Here is a 19,766-nt window from a genome sequence, read left to right as displayed (position 1 = left end):
GACAACAACATAATTTGAGTGTGGCACAGACCATTTACTGCACCCACTCCCTGGAAAAGTTTCTGTACCGCCAGTTGGACATGCCCTAGTGACCCATGTGATAAAGTGTAGCGGGAAGCTATGACAATACGAAACGTACGAGAGGAAACAGAAGTACTGTCTATATACAAGGAGAATGCACTGTCATGTCAAGATCGTGAAAGGAATAAAACTTAAGACGTAGTAAGATTACAGCGTGAAGGAGGAGGCAGGGAGGAGAATATCAATGGCGGCGGTGATTGTGAGCCAAATATGAGTCTTGCTGATGCCCAGTTAGGCTTGAAGGCCAATAAGCGGGAGGCTTTTTTTTTTTTTCTTTTTTTTTTTGCGGGAGTAGCTTTGTCAACCACAATGTCAGTAACTCTGAGGCTTGGTCAACTGTTTGGGCCAATAAGTGGTGGTGGCGGCAGCGGCGGTGGTAAGGGTAGTGTGAGCCGTATGTTACTAATCCTAATGCCTGGCCAGCTGTGGAGGCCAATAAGAGCAGTGTTCGGTGGTGCTGTGACCCTTAATAACCTCAACCGATGTCCACTGTTATAACCTCAACACACTCAACAAGGCATCTGGTTTTATTCCATTTTGCTTCTGGGTTCATCTAGTTTATTTACAAACACTAGTAGGCTACGACCTTTAAAATATGAGTGGGAAAAAATTACAATGAAGTTTTACTGGTGGTGAGAGGATCAAAAGCCTGGTGTAACTACAAGATAGCCTACACACTGATAGTGAAGAACACAAGCAACTGAATTTTTACAAACACTAACCCAACACTTAAAAGTATGAGACGGAAAAAAGTGAAAAGTTTTGCTGATTAATGTTTTGTGCACCAAAATTAAAGCTCAGCAGAGTGAGTGTATCTTACCCTTTATCTAATGTAGTATTTTCTTGGTACCGGTACTGTACTATAATCCTTCCTGTGTCACTCGCCACCACTCACAACCACAACCACCGACCATACTGCTGTCGTCCTGACAGTAAGGCTCAAAGAAAAAGTGTCATTCATGATCATGGCAACATTTTAAATCACCTAACATCCCTAATTCCCTATCAACGAATCACTCTGCAACACTCACCACCGGCGATCTTGACTGATGCGTTGGTTGGGGTGCTCCAGCGGAGAGAAGTTATTTTGCCATTTGGCAGTTACCTGGAAAAAATGAATATACAGTATTCTTAATATATAAAAGCTGAACATAATCCAAATATAAAAGATCACTCTTACTGCAATTCATCTGAGAAACATTAGCGCCAACAATGTGCTGCTGCAGCAAAATTAGTTTCAAATTTCCAAGTCTTCTTCTCAAATGATTTTTTTTTTTTTTTTTTTTTTGCAAATAACGAATTTCTGTATGCCCTAAATTTCAATCTTCAAAATGGAAGAAATATGCTATTTTCTATGACATTTTTTCATAAAAAATCCATTAAAGTGCCATTTCTATTGTAGTAATTTTATGATAATTAGCTGTAGTCCTACACTGAAGTAACTACTTTTACTCTATCCATCCTACACAAAGCACACATATACCTTTTTCACATACTATGAGGCGTGTGCAGTTACCCGCCCTGAAACCCTCTCCCGTGTACCAAAAAGAAACTTTTTTTAAGTAACCGCAGTAAAATCTATGCATGGCATATGATAGTGGACAGAAAAAAAAAAATCGGTCTTCATTTATGTGTAGCAGCATGAGTAGGGCCGTGTAAGTTGGTGTGACATCAATAAACGAGCATGATGTGGTATAATTCTTGGTGGCGTCACAGCGTGAAACTGTGACACTGTTGGTTGGGTGTGACAAAATGAAGAGCTCCTACTATGAGATAAATGCGTATGTGTCTCTCTTGGCTGTGGCTGGAAACTCTAAAGTGCTGTTAAGGCACAGCCTGATCTGCTGCTCGCACTACACGGGAAACAGAGCTGGATCTGTGGTTCACACTTCACAGAATAAGAGTACCCATTTTATAACGCAGCCCTGCTGCTACCAAACAATTTTATTTAGATTAGGAGCGCGCTCATGCTGTGGGAGAGTTAATGAAAACCGTACCTTCAAGTTTGGAGTCTCGTAAACTGGGGAAAAGTCTGAAGACAAAATATTAGCGTAAAAAGGTGACTAGTACTATTCCACTGCTCTTACTTAACTTATGAATTCCTCATACACAATATGCCTTGCGTACAGACAGTCCTGTAACAAACACAATTCGTGGAACCGATAACGATACTTACAATATCGGCATATTGGATAGGATGGAAGAAACATTAAAATGCCTTTTAATCAAGGTTTCATTCATTGTTTAGCCTCATTGTGTGTGAAAGAGTGTTGTACCATGACATTATTTTGCAGCCTAATAAAAAGCTGTCTTGCTGAAAACTAGTAAAGGTTCAAAATAATAAGTGGGCGAGTGGGAATGGAGGAAAGAAAAGAAATAATAACCCTCAAAACCCAAAGCAGTGAGCTGAGATTGAGGTATACTGGGCCTACTGTGCTGGCAGTGTAGCCTATAAATATGGTAGCCATGTGGGTTTATGTATGTAAATGGTATACACACAAGCTGTCAGCTTACCAGGAACTCCCTGCATCCATTATAGTTCTTACATTATTCATTCCGTCATAACATTTACAGTCACTCTTCTCACTGCTGTCTAAAGAAAGAAGCGGTTTACTGCATGTAATAAGAAAAAAGGCAGTAGACAGGGGAAACAGGGGGACAGTAACTATGAGACGAGAGGATGAACCACATTTGCCAACTTCGTTTAAGATCAGCTTCTACAACAAAACAATCTTTCAGCAGGAAAAAATTACATATAGATCTTGCCCATGCTTCTTTATTACTACACTATAGAAGGTTCGCAACTCTCCACTCATATCTAAAGGAAAGACGGTAACTCTAAGAGAGTGTGTGAACATCTGATTGTGTGCATGTGTTAGCAATCATGTGTAAGTTACTAGTGCTTGTGTACGTAAATGATGCCCAGTTTCAAGTGTAAATTTAATACAAAATTTAGCGTGGCAGGAGACATTCTGACCAAAAAGTTTGCTCTTTTAAACGACAAAACCTTCAATGTTTTGTTTTTCAAAGTAAATAAAGATATACTTGACTGAATACCTGGTCTTCGCCTGAAACATAGAATACCTTGATATTCTTAATGTATAATGTAAGCCACTACAGTACACTATCCTAACTATGTATATGGCTGGCATGCACTGTACTTAGCTAGTCATGCTTTATTTCAAGGAATGCATTTGAATCATGAAATAATTATGAAGGACAATTCTTGACTATTAGTGAGTTAAATCCAATCTCAGGGATTAAAACAGGTGTATTTTACCACTAGGCCTATACATTAACCCGCCCCATCCCGACCACTTTTCCACCACTGACTCCCCCCAATCCCGACCATTTTTGGAAAAAAAAAAAAATTGGCTCAAACCTCCGCTTTTGGTGAGAAACATTGAAAAATCATAGAGAAATCGCTCACCTGAGGTTTAAAATACTCGATGCAGGTAGCAGTACCTCCTCACCTTACTGTATTTTCTATCAGGCTGGCTCCAAAGAAAACGAGTTCTATGGGAGGGTAACCATTCCACACCACTCATAAACGGTATTTATTTATTTGGTACGAATTTATATGTAGTACGAGAGTATATTGGTTTTCACCCAGTAATATAGGCAATATAAGCATTGTTTCACTCATGAAACACATCAACATACCTGACCTTTTTTGGCGACATCACCTGATCATCATTTCTGACTGTTTCTTCCTCTAATCATCTAATGCTATGTAAAGTTGGTCGTCCACATTGTCACAGATTGGGGAATCACTCTGGCCCTGAATTTCGTACCGCGGCATGACATGGATTTACTGGCCAGGTCACTGGTAACAGGTGAACTGCTGAGACAATGGCATGCAGGGGCGGGGGGAGGTCATGCAGGGTAAGGCATTGTCCCTGCCTGGCATCTTGCAGAGGAAGGTGTCCCGTGTATACGTACCAAAAATCACTCGCGAAAATTGAAAATTGTGCAAATTAGGGACCTTGCAATTGATTCGCATTTATGTACATCAACGGGATTGGCAGTGACAAAACGTGTGGACGTTAATTCATGTCAACGGGACGCGGTGGGTTAAGTTTGCAGGTTGGTTTGGCATGTAATTCGCTAATGACCAGTATGTTATGTATTTTTAAGTACAGTACTTTATGGTGAAGTTTTACAGAAAAAAGGGGAAAGAAATTGGATTTCTTTCTAAAATATAGCCAGAAGCTGATCACAGGTCTTGTACCATCAAATGCATTAAGCGTAAGTCATGCCACTGATGGAGCAGTGCTTGTGTGCACTATTTGTGTGTACGTGTGGGCAGTGTACTGCCTGACTTACCGTTCCTCCCTGACTGTAATTGTACCCTCACAGACGACTACTGTCTAGGTATTGTTTTTGTGTCATGTTACACCGTGACATTATATTACCTATATGATGAAAATAATCCGTATGTTTTTGTTCAAGCATTTTACCATTTAAGGCAGTGAACAAATATGGGATACCACCATATTCCTGGAAAATAATAATCTCAGTCTTAGATCAGTGGAGAAATACGTGCTAGAAGACTTACCGGTACTGGAGTCTTTGGCCACTGGATAAAACAAACATTATTTATTTTTCATCGTTACTCAGCCGCCTCTGATACAATTCTGATTATCAGATAATTTTTCTCTTCCAATACCAATCTCAACTGGCTTTTGTTACCCGATTTACAGCACCAGATACAGAAAGCCAGGAAAAGGAAAGAATATGACAGTGGAGGAATTAATCAACAGTATGCCCAATGAAATGGGCTACACATCCATTTATTCACCATTCAAGCCCCTGAATCCCTGTTCCCCCTGACAGGTGCACGTGTCCACATATAGCTTCATGATCATGCATCAAACACAGTCAACCCAACAACTCTCATGTTAAGAAGGGGATGACAAAACCTTGACATACACTCCCCCGTACAAAGTTAAAAGGATGGCCATTTGACTGCGAGCTTTTTGTTTTACGGGGAGGTACACTAATCCCCCGCCAACCCAAGATCTAAAGTCTTCAGATCTTGCGCCAACCTACTTGTTGGTACACAGGGAATACATATGCGTTGGTTATATGGTTACCACCAAGCGTTATAAATGGTTTCCTGGCTTACAAGAAACCATTAGGCTTGTCTCTTAATGTAAAACCACCTGAAAGGGAAAGAAGAAAGATAAAAAGTGACAGGAAGGGTTGGAGAAACACGAAGGGAGGAGGGCAGACACAGGAAAAAAATGAAAAAGCTGAAGGAAGAAGCAGGAATACTTTAGGTTATTACTAACCTGCGAGGGGAATGTATTACGTTCAATCATTCACAGAATTATTTATGTATGTGTTGCTGAAAAAAAAAAAAAGTGAAATCCAAGAATGTAAGGTCCTACAGTATTACCCCCTCCTCCAATAGCTGATTCTTGGTACAGCCTAAATAACTGACGTATAAATATTTACCTTGTACGAAGAGACGAGATGGCTGTGGTTGAACGATGATCCTTAGACAGCAGCGACAGTGCCGACGGAAGACAAGTCACAACACTGTAACAAAATTCCAAAGATTATTTCCAAAAACGTGCTGCAATAGCAATCAGGAATGTATTCAAACTTATAAGAACTAATGGCTACAACTACAAATACAAAAGTAAACATAAATAATGTAAGTTAAAAAGTCAAATTAATGTTTAAGAAAGTAATTATGAACAAAAACCTACAACTGTACATTAAAATAACTGACATTTTCTGAGTACCCAGGGCATCTGCAGACTGTTGCTTTTAGCTTTTGATAGTTTTCAAAATGACCGAGGCTAGAACCAAAGGACGCCAAGGTTACGGCTAAAGAATGGTCAGGACTGCAGGATACCCATGTCAAGACGAAAGCGGTGCCCCATTTTAACTTGGTAAGATTAGGTTTGATCAAGTTAAGTTGGGGAAGGCTAAGGTAAAAGCCCACTTGCACATCTATATTCTTTCTCTACTTCAAAATACCGGCAAGGTACTGAACAGTCAAAGGAAATTTTGGCTAAAACTTGGCCAGGATTTTTCAACTCTGACTTCACTTTAACATTACTGGAAATTTAGCCAACTTTTGCCCAAATTTTTCTCGGATTCCAAATTATTTTTAGTTTCCTTCCACGTATTCACACCACGTTTGCACCTTCAACCTTATATTTTACCCGCTATAAAAAGCCCTCCCCACTTCTGCGGAGGTTAAGTCTCATGGGGGATAGGATAATTCAGATACTACTCGCGTTCCTGAGAAACAATAACCACCAATTAAACAAACAATAAAAACTAAAAGCCACATCAGCAGCAGCGCAGGCGCTTAAGATGGTCCACTGCAACCTTCACAACACCACAAAACAATGAGTATCACAACACAATCACAACTATAAGCATAATATCAACACCATCGCCACTAGCCACTACTACAATACCAGCACCACCATAACGCCACCACAACACCAGCAACATTACTTTAAAATCACCATTATAACACCATCACCATCATTTTACCACCATCATCCCAACACCACCACCACCATCACCACCACCAGCACAAAACCAGCCACACAATCTCCACAAACTGACCATCCAACTCAGCCTACTTGTGGGTACCGCTGAAATTTAACAGGCCTTTATACTGAAACCACAAAAGGCCTTTTAAGGGAGTCTTTTCCTTAGTAAAATTTAACTATATACAAGTGTGTGTGTGTGTGTGTGTGTGTGTGTGTGTGTGTGTGTGTGTGTGTGTGTGTGTGTGTGTGTGTGTGTGTGTGTGTGTGTGTGTGTGTGTGTGTGTGTGTGTGTGTGTGTGTGTGTGTGTGTGATTATATACCACCTAATAACTAATAACTATAAAAAAAAAAGTACATGGTGCAATAAATAATGACAGATAATAATAATAATAATAATAATAATAATAATAATAATGTGTAACAAAGATTAAGGACCCTTTGAGGAACAAGTGATTAAATAAAAAGTTGAAATGGTCGAAGAAAAGAATCCCAATGGAACATGGTGCTGCTTTGACGGAGGTATGCACTCTATGGCTACCGGTACTTGTTCACACTATAAATACTTTAATCTCTCTCTCTCTCTCTCTCTCTCTCTCTCTCTCTCTCTCTCTCTCTCTCTCTCAACTCCTGAATTCCCTCACGACTTCCTCTGCCTTTCTTCCTCCTCCTCCTCTGCTTCCTGTTTTCGCAGCCTTCCTTGGTCAGCATTTCTCTCTCCTCCCCCCTCATAAAGATAAGGAGTTAGCAGAGAAACAAAGATGAGAGAGAGAGAGAGAGAGAGAGAATTTACTGTATGAAATGAGAACAGGAGAGGAGCAGAAACAAATATTTCATAAAATCTCTCTCTCTCTCTCTCTCTCTCTCTCTCTCTCTCTCTCTCTCTCTCTCTCTCTCTCTCTCTCTCTCTCTCTCTCTCTCTCTCTCTCTCTCTCTCTCTTAGTGGGTCTGTCAGTTACATCTGCAATAATGGCGTTTTAATTCAATTAGTAAACAAGCCACCTCATTAACCATTAGGCCTGTCAGTCACCAAACGCATTTGTATACCGTCAGTCACGATAATAAGTAGTCAATCACAGCTAATTACTGGAGTTAATTGCCACTACAGTGAGTGTGTGTGTGTGTGTGTGTGTGTGTGTGTGTGTGTGTGTGTGTGTGTGTGTGTGAGAGAGAGAGAGAGAGACGGGGGGGAGGGCACTCGTCGCCCGTGGGATATACAGTATGCACTGAGTAGGAGAGAGAACACTACTGTAAATCTCCTGTTTTGTCCTGCCACCACCTACCCCTCACCCACGTGTCCTTCCCACCCTCCTTCAGTCTTTTTCCCACCACCCACACCCTCCTTCCCTCACGTCCTCTCCCACTGCCATACTTCCTACCACTCCATACCTCACTTGCTCATCCTTCCCCACGCTCCCCCTCTACTTATAGTCTTTAGGTTCTCCTCTCTCAGTCTTGTATCTCCACTCTCCGTCACTCTTCTGTCCCCCACTCTCCCTCACTCTTACCTCCCTGTCTCCCTCATTCTTGCCTCTCCCATCCTTCTTCACTAGTGTTCCCCTCCCCTCACTTCCCCCCCTCCCTCATTCTTGTGTCCCCCCACCCTCCCTAACTCGTGTCATCCACCCCCACCCCCTCCCTCTCATTTCTCCGCTCTCTACCTCTCCTTCAGTCTCTCTATATTTCTTTCCTTCTTCTCTCACATACTTCCTCTTTTCATTCTTCTTTCCTCTCCCAATCCTCTCACTCATACAGGGGGCGTGGGAAGTTAAGAAGAGGAGTAGGGGACATAAAGAGACATGAGAAAACTGGGCCGGAGGGAAGGTGAAGAGGAAGGATAGTGGAGAAAAGTGGAGGAGTGACTGACAAAACTGTGGCGGTCAGAAATTAAGGGAAATGGTGCAAAGTTAGGATAAGCAAGGAGGATACCTGAAAAATGCTGGAGTTTGATGAAGTTCTCAGGAAGGTTTCAACACTAGTGCAAGAGCTAAAGTGTTAGGTAAGGGAAGAAGTTAAATATAGACTGATGATAAACTAAAAGATAAGTATTGTATGCCACAGCTGAAATGGGGAGAAGATAACGTTAGGAAAGCAGTTTGGGAACAGACCAGCTAGGGCAGGTAAGAAATGAAAGCTGAGAACGGTGTTAAATTTCAACTTTACAAGAGAGAAGGGGGTAAGTTTGTTTGGTAATTAAACTGGAAGCAATTAACAAACTGTATAATAATAATGCAACAATATAACAAATTCGAACACACAGAGGAATGCAATACTAACACATGAGGCATACAAAATGGAGAAAATACTTTGCACATACGTTTTAAATTAGCACACAAATTCCATGAATATAATGCACGCACCACCACAACATTATTGAAGAAAAATACACAGTATAACAAATACAACCCCCCCCCCACACACACACACACAAGCAATCCGTGTCTGGCTGAGGAAACTTCCCAGGAATTATCACGAATTATGTGATTACTCTGAAGTGTTGACGTTGGCCGCTGATTCTCTCTCTCTCTCTCTCTGCACAGTTTTTTCTGTTATGCTCTACCCTTCTCTCCTGTCCTAACCCGTTCCTGTTCTCCAGTCTCTCATCTCTTCTCTTTTCTCCTCCTTTCCTCCTTCTCCGTTCCTCATCACCTCACCCTTTCATGCTAATAGTGTTTACGTCTCTATTAATTCAATTAATCCTCAAACGTTTCCCTGAAATTACCACTCCCCCCCACCCTCGAGGGAGGAAGAGGAAGACACAGGGAAGCAGAGGAAGACAGGGAGAAGAGGAAGACAAGGAAAACGAAAAAGAAAATGAACAAGTAGAAGTGAGAGACAAGAAACACTCGAGCACGATACTAATATAGCAACAAACTGACACACAGCTCAACTCTGGAACTGTCTTCCTCCGTCTGTATTACCTTCTGCCTATGAACTCCAGTCTTTTAAGCCCAATGTGTCCAGGTATCTCGAAATGAACGGATCTTGAATTTGGCTTTTTTTTTTCCTTCGAGGGAACAATCTTGCAGACTTCTAACCCTTGGTTTCTTCTTCCTTTCATGCAAAAGGCACACAAAAATACCAAGAAATATAACACACACACACACACACACACACACAAAGGCTGAGAGGGGGGGGAGAGGGCAGACAGGCAGGCATGTGTACAAGTGGTAACGCGTGCGAAAAGAAAATAAACTTAGTGAGAGAACAGTGTAGAGGAAGAAACTTATAAAGGGAAAGGTGGGATACACACTAATGCTCTCAACATGCACAAAAGACATAAAAAATATTTTCTCTCCCTCTTCAAGGAAGAAAGGCGGATGCAGAGATATCCTAATGGCGTCTGCAAGCACCGACGGCACAGAAAACTCTCTCAGTAACACAAAGGACTTACTGTATCAAAAGAAAAATGTGAAAAGAAAAAGTTTTCTCTCTCTCTCTCTCTCTCTCTCTCTCTCTCTCTCTCTCTCTCTCTCTCTCTCTCTCTTTCCAGCCACATATCACACAAAAATAAGTACAAACACAATAACAGCGGAAATAAATCTCTAGTCACACCATAAAACTTGAGACACACGCATATGTGCAATCTCTCTCTCTCTCTCTCTCTCTCTCTCTCTCTCTCTCTCTCTCTCTCTCTCTCTCTCTCCATTAATGACATGTGGAGTGCCCGCTATTTACCATGGTGGGGACAGTGAATGAGTAAGACAAATGCACTCCCATCAGAACGTTTGCCAAGTCTCATATCTACGGTAATAGTATACCAAGACCAACAGCCTCTCTACAAAATAGTCTGTTTGCTTAGGGGAACAAAACCTTATTTCCCATGGGATATTTGTGTACCTGCGAGTCCATGCAAACACCTACACAAATAGAGAGAGAAATACACAGAAATATATACATGTCAAATGTTGTACATCCAGACACACCAACCCCACATAAACCAATATACAAACTAAAAAGTATACATAAAGAAACAAGTATCAGTGTACGTCAACCAATAAACATAATCTATCCAGATATCTATCACCTATTCAATCTATCTATAGCAATATACCTAAATCTTAGGGACTTAGAGGGGGTGGTTACAAATTAATCGCCTCCATATTACCCTGTCCTCTGCGATCAGACTGACTTCAATCATCACTGGCGAGGTGCGGGTTGGAGACATGAACACAAATTGTCAAAAGGCCACAGACAAGTTGCCAGAGTAATGTATAATATGGCACTTAAGAAACACACAGCATATGACAGGAGTGCAGATCCGAATGTGTACAGCACGTTTGAAATCCTTTGGTCTCGAAACTGTTAAATATTAAAGATAACAAGCTAAACTAATTAACAGTAATTTAAATCTATTAACCCATTCTTTACCAATAATTTTAACCAGTTGAGAGAAGTCCTCATTGCCAAAGCATTAAAAACTTTCTCACTGGTAACGGCAAACTGAGAGTGGAAATTTATGAAGGATTTTTTTTTTTTTTTTTTTGTATGCGAGGAAGAAGGAACCAAAGGCCATGAGCCCGCAGTAACAGTTCCCTCCAAGAGAAAAACAAAATACAATATAGAGCCAAATTCAAGATCCGATCATTTTGAGATGCCTGGACACACTGCGTTTGAAAGACTGGAGATCATAGGCAGCAGGAAATACAGACAGAGGGAGACAGTTCCAGAGCTGACCTGTTGCATAAATGAAAGACTGGGAGTAACGGTTAACTCTTGCATTAGAGAGTTGGACAGAAAAAGGATGAGAGTTTGCTGCCAGACGGGTGCTTCGCGCCCGTCGTAGAGGTGGAGGAATGCAAGCAGAGAGTTCAGAGGAGCAGTGACCATTAAAGTAGCGATAGCAAAGAGATAAAGATGCAACCGTGCGGCGAAGAGACAGAGGTTGAAGGGAGTCAGTAAGAGGAGGAGAGTTAATGAGACGAAAAGCCTTTGCCTCCACCCTAATGAGAAGAGCTGTATGTGGGGAGCCTCCCCACACATGAGAGTTGTACTCCACACAGGGGCGGATAAAACCCCTGTATAGAGTCAACAATTGAGCAGGGGTGAAGAAAGTGCGGAGTCGGCTTAGCACACCCAATCTCTTGGAAGCAGATTTTACAAGAGATGTAATATGATATTTCCAAGATAAGTCCCGAGTAAATGAAACCCCAAGCATGTTCAAGGATGATGCAGGATTAAGCTGAATATTATTAAACATTAGTGGGTATACCTGTGGAACATTTTGTCGGGTTGATAGGTGTAAGAACTGAGTCTTAGATGCATTAAAGACAACCATATTATTTTTACCCCAGTCAGAGATACGAGCCAAATCAGACATTAGGTGTGCCACAGCCTCATCCCTTGCTTGTTGAAGTAACTGTTGAGATGGGCGTTGCGGGAACCGAATGGAAAGGTGAAGGGTGGAGTCGTCAGCGTATGAGTGGATAGGGTTAGATGTACAGCTTAGAAGATCACTGATGAATAAAAGGAAGAGAGTTGGTGATAGGACAGAGCCCTGAGGAACACCACTGTTGATAGATCTAGGAGAAGAACGATGGCCGTCTACAACAGCGGCTATAGAACGACCAGAAAGGAAGCTAGCGATGAAGGCACAGATAGAAGGATAGAAACCGTAGGAGGGCAGTTTGGAAATTAAAGATTTATGCCAGACTCGATCAAAAGCCTTTGAGATGTCAAGTGCAATGGCAAAGCTTTCGCCAAAGTCCCGAAAGGAGGATGACCAGGAGTCTGAAAGGTAGGTGAGAAGATCGCCAGTGGAGCGTCCCTGACGGAACCCATACTGACGATCGGAAAGAAGGTTGTGATAGGAAAGATGCCTTAAAATTTTTCTATTAAGAATTGACTCGAAAACTTTTGAAATACAGGACGTTAAAGCAATTGGACGATAGTTGGAGGGTTGGGAGTGGTCACCCTTCTTTGGGACTGGCTGAATGAGAGCAAACTTCCAGCAAGAAGGAAAGGTACAAGTTGACAGACAAAGGCGAAAGAGTTTGCCTAGGCAGGGTGTAAGCACAGAAGCACAGTTCTTGAGAACAACAGGAGGGACCCCATCAGGCCCATATGCCTTGTTAGTACTGAGGCCAGTGATGGCAGAAAGTACATCAACTGAAGAAATTTTAATGTCAGCCATGAGGAAGTCAGAGGGGGAAGTGATGGAGGAACAGCACCGGAATCGTCTAAGGTAGAATTGGAGGAGAAAGTCTGTGCGAAGAGATCTGCTTTATCAGTAGAAGAAATAGCTACAGAACCATCAGAGTAGAAAAGAGGAGGGAAGGATGATGAGGTAAAGTTGTTAGAAAGATTTTTGGCAAGATGCCAGAAGGAGCGGGAAGAATTCGAGTCGGAGAGTTGAGAGCATTTAGTATGGATGAAATTATTTTTAGTAGAGCGAAGAACAGACTTAGCACGATTCCGGGCAGAAACGTAAAGATGGTGTGATTCAGGGGTGGGTTGGCTCCGGTACCTTTTGTAGGCCCTCTCCTTGTTGCGGACAGCATTAGAACAAGCGTGATTAAACCAAGGCTTTCTTGCATTAGTCAAAGGATATGAGAAAGGAATGTATGCTTCCATGCCCGAGAGAATAACCTCCGTAATGCGCGAGGCACACTCAGATGGCTCCCGGCCATGGAAGCAATAATCATTCCAGGGAAAATCAAAGAAGTACTGCCTGTTCATGTTCATGTACGGATGCACAGCAGTCCTTGCAAAAGCTCTGGCACAGCAACAAAGGCCACAAACTTATATGCACGCCAGTACCGATGGCTTATTCTCTGTGCTTGAGGTGGAGAGTTTTAGTTTGTTTGGTTGGTATTTATGGCTATCGGCCACTTGATAGGCCATTAAGCCAAAAAATATATATACATTATCTACACTTACATGCACTTCACATTGTACAGTATATATCCTACAATATCTATGTGCCAGTTCTCTAGAGCATTAGAACTGCGAATTTAAGGAGACGACAAAACAGGAGCAGTAGGGCTCGAAGGCTATGGAGGCTGACAGAAGGTTATGCTGTCGAATCGCTGGAGTCCGAGTCTGAGTCAGAGTTAGGACCGGTGGATAGATGGGACTTCACGACCCCGAGGGTGTAAGAGAGGATACGGTACTCCTCGGGGCCAGTTACAGCCTGGAGGGACCCCCGGCGCAGCTCTGTGAAAGAGAGCAATGCCCGCCGATAGTCCCCTCTGGCATACTCAAGCTCGCCAGCTTCCTCTGGTGCCGAGCCCTCATAATGACGCAGCTGGTCCTCTAAGATCTCGAGGCCCAGCTGGGGGAGGGAGGCAAAGTCATCCCAAGATAACTGTCGGCCCGAGCTTGTAGGCTGTAGACTCGCCGATGCCTGGCTCTCTGGTGGAGGACGGGTCACAGAAGGAGGCGCCACTGAAGTCACAGGGTCGTCGGGAGCAGCAACAGCAGGTGGCGAGGAGGGTGTGACATCCCCCACCTCCATGGGCACCTCAGGGAGTGGCTGAGAGGCAGACTGACGGGAGACAGCACGCCCCGACAGCTGGATCCTTGTCGGGGGAGCAGAGGGCTGCAGCTGCAGTACCCTCGGAACCAGGGAGGTGGGGGTTGCAGATGACCCAGAACGACACTTAGGAGCTCTCCTCCCAGGCCTCCTCCTCACCACGGGTGTGGAGGAAAAAGAATCGGGAATGGAGATGGCGGGGAGCCCGTTGGCCCGGAAGATGGCAGGCAGGCGCTGGGCTAAAACTGCCAAATCTCCTCCCGAGAAGGCCTTGGCAACCTCCACACACATGGTGATGATGGTCGAGTGAGAGGAGGCAGGAGTAGCAAGTAGAGGCTGACGCTGACGACGATCACGAGGAAGGGCGTGGGGAGAGCCCCGCACTGCCTGGCCTGCAGGGCCGGTGACAGAAGCAGCTACAGGGCCCTTGACATCCTCTCCGACAACAAACTCCACCTCCTCACCAGCAGCAACAGAGGGCACAGGGTGGACTGGGTGGGGGCCACGATGGAGGACCGGTGGAGGAACACATCCTTCCCTGTGTCCCGGCAAGTTACGAAGCCGTAACCCCTTTGGACGTGGTACCACTTAACCCGCCCAACAACCTTGGCTGCCATGGTTCTCTTCCCGTAGATGTTCTTCCTCAGGTCAGGAGCTGGTTAGAAAGTCTTGTTTCTGCCCTTGCGGTCGGAGGTGAACTCCAGGTGGAGAGGGCAGCGGCCTTTGTTTTGGTGGGTATTGTTGGTGGTAATGGGGTGACATGGGTGTTACGGGAAGCGGCGGGCGATGTGAAAAACTCAGTTTCCATGCAAACCTGTTGCAGTGAAAAATATATACCGCTTAATTCAGCAAAGATTTTTTGCTTTGTAAGATAATGCGGTGTTGGATATGCAGGGAATTACTGAATCCGTTACTCTGTCGCCCAAATACCTGCTCTCCGTTATCCATCCCTTCCACTCCAAGGCCTTTACTCCCCATTCTCTTCCCTTCTCTTCATCCCTTTGTTGTCTTATCTCCTCCCTCTCCCTCTCCCTCCCTGTTGTTTCTCCTCGTTCACCTCTTTTGATGTTTTCTCCACTTCCTATCTATCCTTTACCAGTATCATCTCATAAACTGCCAAAGTCATCATCATCATCATCAGAATTTATTATTGTTATAACGGCATTATTATAATTATCAGTACTATTATTAACAATCCTATCCGTTCTTTTCTTTCCCACGGTACTGCAGAGGGACGCCTTCATGCAGTGGCATCGAATAACTGGGCACTAGAGCTGCCCTGTTATACAAACATCCCTCAACTCTCTCAATGTCCCCTGAAAGGCGGATGGTGGAAAGCAGAAAACTGGCAGCTGTAGCCTGCGGTCTACTGGGTTTACATTCAACTGATTATGAGACAACAACTACAACTACTACTACTACTACCACTACTTTCACATCCGTCTCATGTTTAGAAAACACACAAGGTAATTGTATCGTCAGATCGCTCTCCTGCAGGTTTAAGCTGACTCACAGACCTCATGAGCCTCTATCCTCCATATCATGATACCAACATCATGAAAAAATAATTTGAGGAATTTGCTGTCATATTCTAGTTGTCTTCACCCCTTTACTACGAAAATGTTTTATAATAATCAGATCAATGTTACTTCCAGACAATATTATTAGAGAGAGAGAGAGAGAAAGAGAGAGAGAGAGAGAGAGAGAGAGAGAGAGAGAGAGAGAGAGAGAGAGAGAGAGCAGTGCTGCATGCTCTGATTACTTAGGCTGACTAAATTGCCAATCCATCCCCGCCTGCTGTCTTGTGGAGTGTTCTCGAGTGTTATATTCAATACGGTACCTTTGCCGTGCAGTGTTTCGTATTATGTGCCTGTTTGGTGTTGTGTGTACAGTAGTCTTCGGACCCTGTGTTGTGATGTGTTGTATTACGTCACTTTGTGGTGTGGTGTGTTGTCTTGTCACTGTGTGGTGTGAAGTGTTGTACCGTATTATGTCACTGTGTGGCGTGGTGTGTTGTATTGTCATTGTGTGGTGTGATGTGTTGTATTATGTATCCGTGTGAGTTGTATTATGTCCCTGTAATTTTTTTTTTTTTTTTTATTATTGTGTATTCAGGTGTTTCCTGGTGAATGGCACTGGTGTGGTGCCTCAGCAAGCCAACAGTGGCATAGGGTTACAGGGAAGAGGCAGATTGTATTAGCATCTAATTAGCTCAATGGTTTCCCAATGGCCCAACAGCGTACTTGTTTCCTGTTGGTGCATGCTCTCAGGCAAAGCTTCAGATGTTGAGATAAGCTATGTGAAATAATACGTAAATACTGCCTCAACTGACTAACTGCTCAGAATAAGGGTACAACGTCTTACTAAATGAATGAAATAAAAAATTAAAGATGTGATTCTCTCTCTCTCTCTCACACACACACACACACCTCACCCACAACCACACAGCCGCCCACAACACCAGTAAAATCACAAGCCTCGCCCTGTCTCCCCGCCCTTCACCTACCTGCACCTCAGCTTGAAGGCCGCGCTAATTACGTCTAAAGTTAATTACCTGTCAGGATAACCAGGCAAGGTACAAACACAAGGACCCGGGGAGCAGTTGCTACCAAGCCAGGAACACACACACACACTAGTCACCACAAAGCCATCAACACATAAAACACCAGTCACCACACACAAACCCAACAACATATAAACATCAGCCACCACACACACAGCCATCAACACAACAACATTAGTCACCACACATACAACCATCAACATTCGTGTGTCTGTCTGCCTGTGTTTATCTGTACGATGCGTGTGCCCCTGCCTGGTTGTCTACGTCTGTCGGTCTATGAATTAGTCTGTGCTTATCTCCGTCTCCCCTCATTTGCAGACTGTTTTCCTGTCAGTCTTATTCAATAGCCTCTCTCTCTCTCTCTCTCTCTCTCTCTCTCAGTAACCAAGTCGGTGGTAGCTTTCCCCCCTCCAAATGAAACACTAGTAAACACTGAGTAAAGAAGCCCCACCAGAACCAACGCCTAGACTTCACACACTACCTTCCGCACAATATGGGTTTGGTTCAATACACAGGCTACTGGGGGAAAGGATGGGGAAGAAGGAGGGAAAGAAAGAAGGAAAGAAAACACGGAGATAGGGGAAAGAAGGGAGAGGGGAGGAAAGAGGAAGGAAAGTGTGAAGAACAGAGTGTTGAGAACAGTTGGAATTAAGAAATTAAAAGAAGCGGAGGCAAAAGTGACGCAGAAAGATGAGAAACAGACACTGCAAAGCAAGGGAAATGAGGATAGAAGTGAAACTGAGAAGGGGAAAGAATAATAAAGCAAAATGAAAACAAAGAAGTGTGAAGAGAATAGATGTGAAATAATGAGGAGGAATGAAGGAGCGACAAGAGAACAGGATGGAAGCAAAAGAAAAGTACGATTAGAGAGGAAAACAGGGAGAAAAAAAAGAGGGGGGGGGAGAAAGATCAGATGCAAAATGGAAACAAATACAGCCAATGGGAGCACAGCAATACAAAAAGGAGGACAATAAGATATTACACAACAGATGAGAAAGATAAGTGGGAAAATTGTAAGTTGTGAGACAAGAAGAGACAAGGAAGAAGCCTGGACACCACTTCTCTTTACCTCACCAACTACCCTATCTGTACGTTTCTTCACTCCTACCTCTCCTCTACCCTCTCTGTCCCAACTTCAAACCCTTTCTTACCTTCCTCTTCCTAACTGCTGTAACTCCACTCTTTTCCTCTTCCCCTTCCTTCTCATTTCATTCCCCTCTCCCCATGTCATCCCCTACACCCCATTCCTTGCATCCCAAATCGTCCTCGCCTGGAAAAGTTTTATGTCATGTACTACAGTATCCGCTTTGAAGATCTAAGGCGTTGCCCCTACGCAGTGTATTTATGATGGAGTTTATCTTGTGGCCAGACGCCCTAAAGTCAACCAATGGCCGTGATCAATAGCATGTATTGTAACCTATTGTCTCATGGCAGCTATCACTTACTCCCCTTTAAATCCTCCAGCTACACGCACAAGCAGACCGACTCTCCACTCGTCAATCCAGTTCACCCAGTTTATGGCATACATAGAGGCATAAAAAATCATATCAAATAATATCTCTTCAAAGACTGGCCAGCGATCCCGACGTTAGATGAAAGACATGTGGTATAACGAATATGTTGGAGAGAGAGAGAGAGAGAGAATGTTCCCTCGATCCACTCATTCTCTTTTATCCTCTCTTTATGTCTATCTAGCATTCTCACCCGCTCTGCCAAACTGATGCCATTCTCTATCTCTATTTTGTTCTTCGCTCTCCATCCTCTTTTTATTACCCTCGCTCAACTCTCACCCTCTCATATTCAGATGGGCTACCTTCTCCTCTCTAACTCAATTACTCGTCCCTCTCTTCCATCCACACCTTCCTGCGTCATTCTCCTCTTCTCTCATCCCTGGCACCCTTACCCTTTAATCCTCAACCGTTCTCAACTCCCCTCCCCTTCTTCTCATCCCACTCTCCTACTCCTGAAATCACCCCTCTATACCCTCCCCCTTTCTCTCAGTTCTCATTCTCCTACTCCCCTCTCTTCCCCTTACCAACTTTATTCTCTCCCCTTTCTTCAACTCCCTTTAATTCTCCCTCTCCTCTCCCTTTTCTTTCAACTCCCTTTCACTCTCCCCCTCCTCTCCCCTTTCCATCGTATCTCCCCTGATTCTCCCCCCTTTCTTTTCTATCTCCTTTATACAATATCCCTTTTTTCAACCCTCCCTCAGTCTCCCCTACTTTCTCCTTTCCTTCTGATCCCCCTTCATCACCTTCCTCCTCCTTTCTACTTTCTGCCCATTACTACCTACTCCCTCCCCTTCAGACAGTAACAAATACATACGGTACTCACAAACTGTTCCCTGTAACAGCCAGGATCAAAGCCATAACCACATATTTCCCTGGCCATTGCCGTATCTGCTCCACCCTCACCTCCCCAACTCTCTCCCTCTCTCTCCCTCTCTCTCTCTCTCTCTCTCTCTCTCTCTAACAGGAATTTGTCTGGTAGAAAGTAATCCATGCAACCCCCATTATCCAAAGGAATTAAGTTGAGCTAGTTCGGAAGTATTTTTTTTTTTTTTTTAAGAAAGGCCTGCTGCTGCACATACACTAAATGGATAACAATTATGGTGGCTTGCCATAAAGGCAAAAAGATAAGGAAAATTAAGGATAAAGGCAGTCGTCTTGAATTCCGACGAAAAGTTTTGGCGACTTTATTACTACCGTACTGCTGTCTGTCTGAAGTGGTGGTAATGCCACGTACGGTATGTGTTCCCCGCAAAACAATAACTGTCAATCATGCACAGAAGCCACTGAGGAAGGGCGCGTGGCCAACAAAGATTTCCAATTGCAATGAACAGTAGGAAATTACCTACTTGGTTTAATGCCAGATGGAACCATGGAAAGTTCCACATACTACCAATGTTAAAAATTTTATCATTAACTGTGATAACTTTCAATTGCTGTTGTAAAATAACTCTGAATGTATATACTACCAGTAAGTTGCTTCAAAAATACCTTACCAGATAATTTTTCAGTCAGTGGCAGTAACAAAATGTCATTAAATAAAAGTCTTACTGGTATTTTGGCGCTCTTAACATGCTCAGTAGACTACATCGATCCAAGATTTTTTTTTTTTTTATAAACTA

This window comes from Coenobita brevimanus, chromosome 89, assembly GCF_032717465.1.
Source record: "Coenobita brevimanus isolate Jiangsu-jjx chromosome 89, ASM3271746v2, whole genome shotgun sequence".
In the NCBI taxonomy this organism is placed as follows: domain Eukaryota; kingdom Metazoa; phylum Arthropoda; class Malacostraca; order Decapoda; family Coenobitidae; genus Coenobita; species Coenobita brevimanus.
This window is presented reverse-complemented; position numbering follows the sequence as displayed.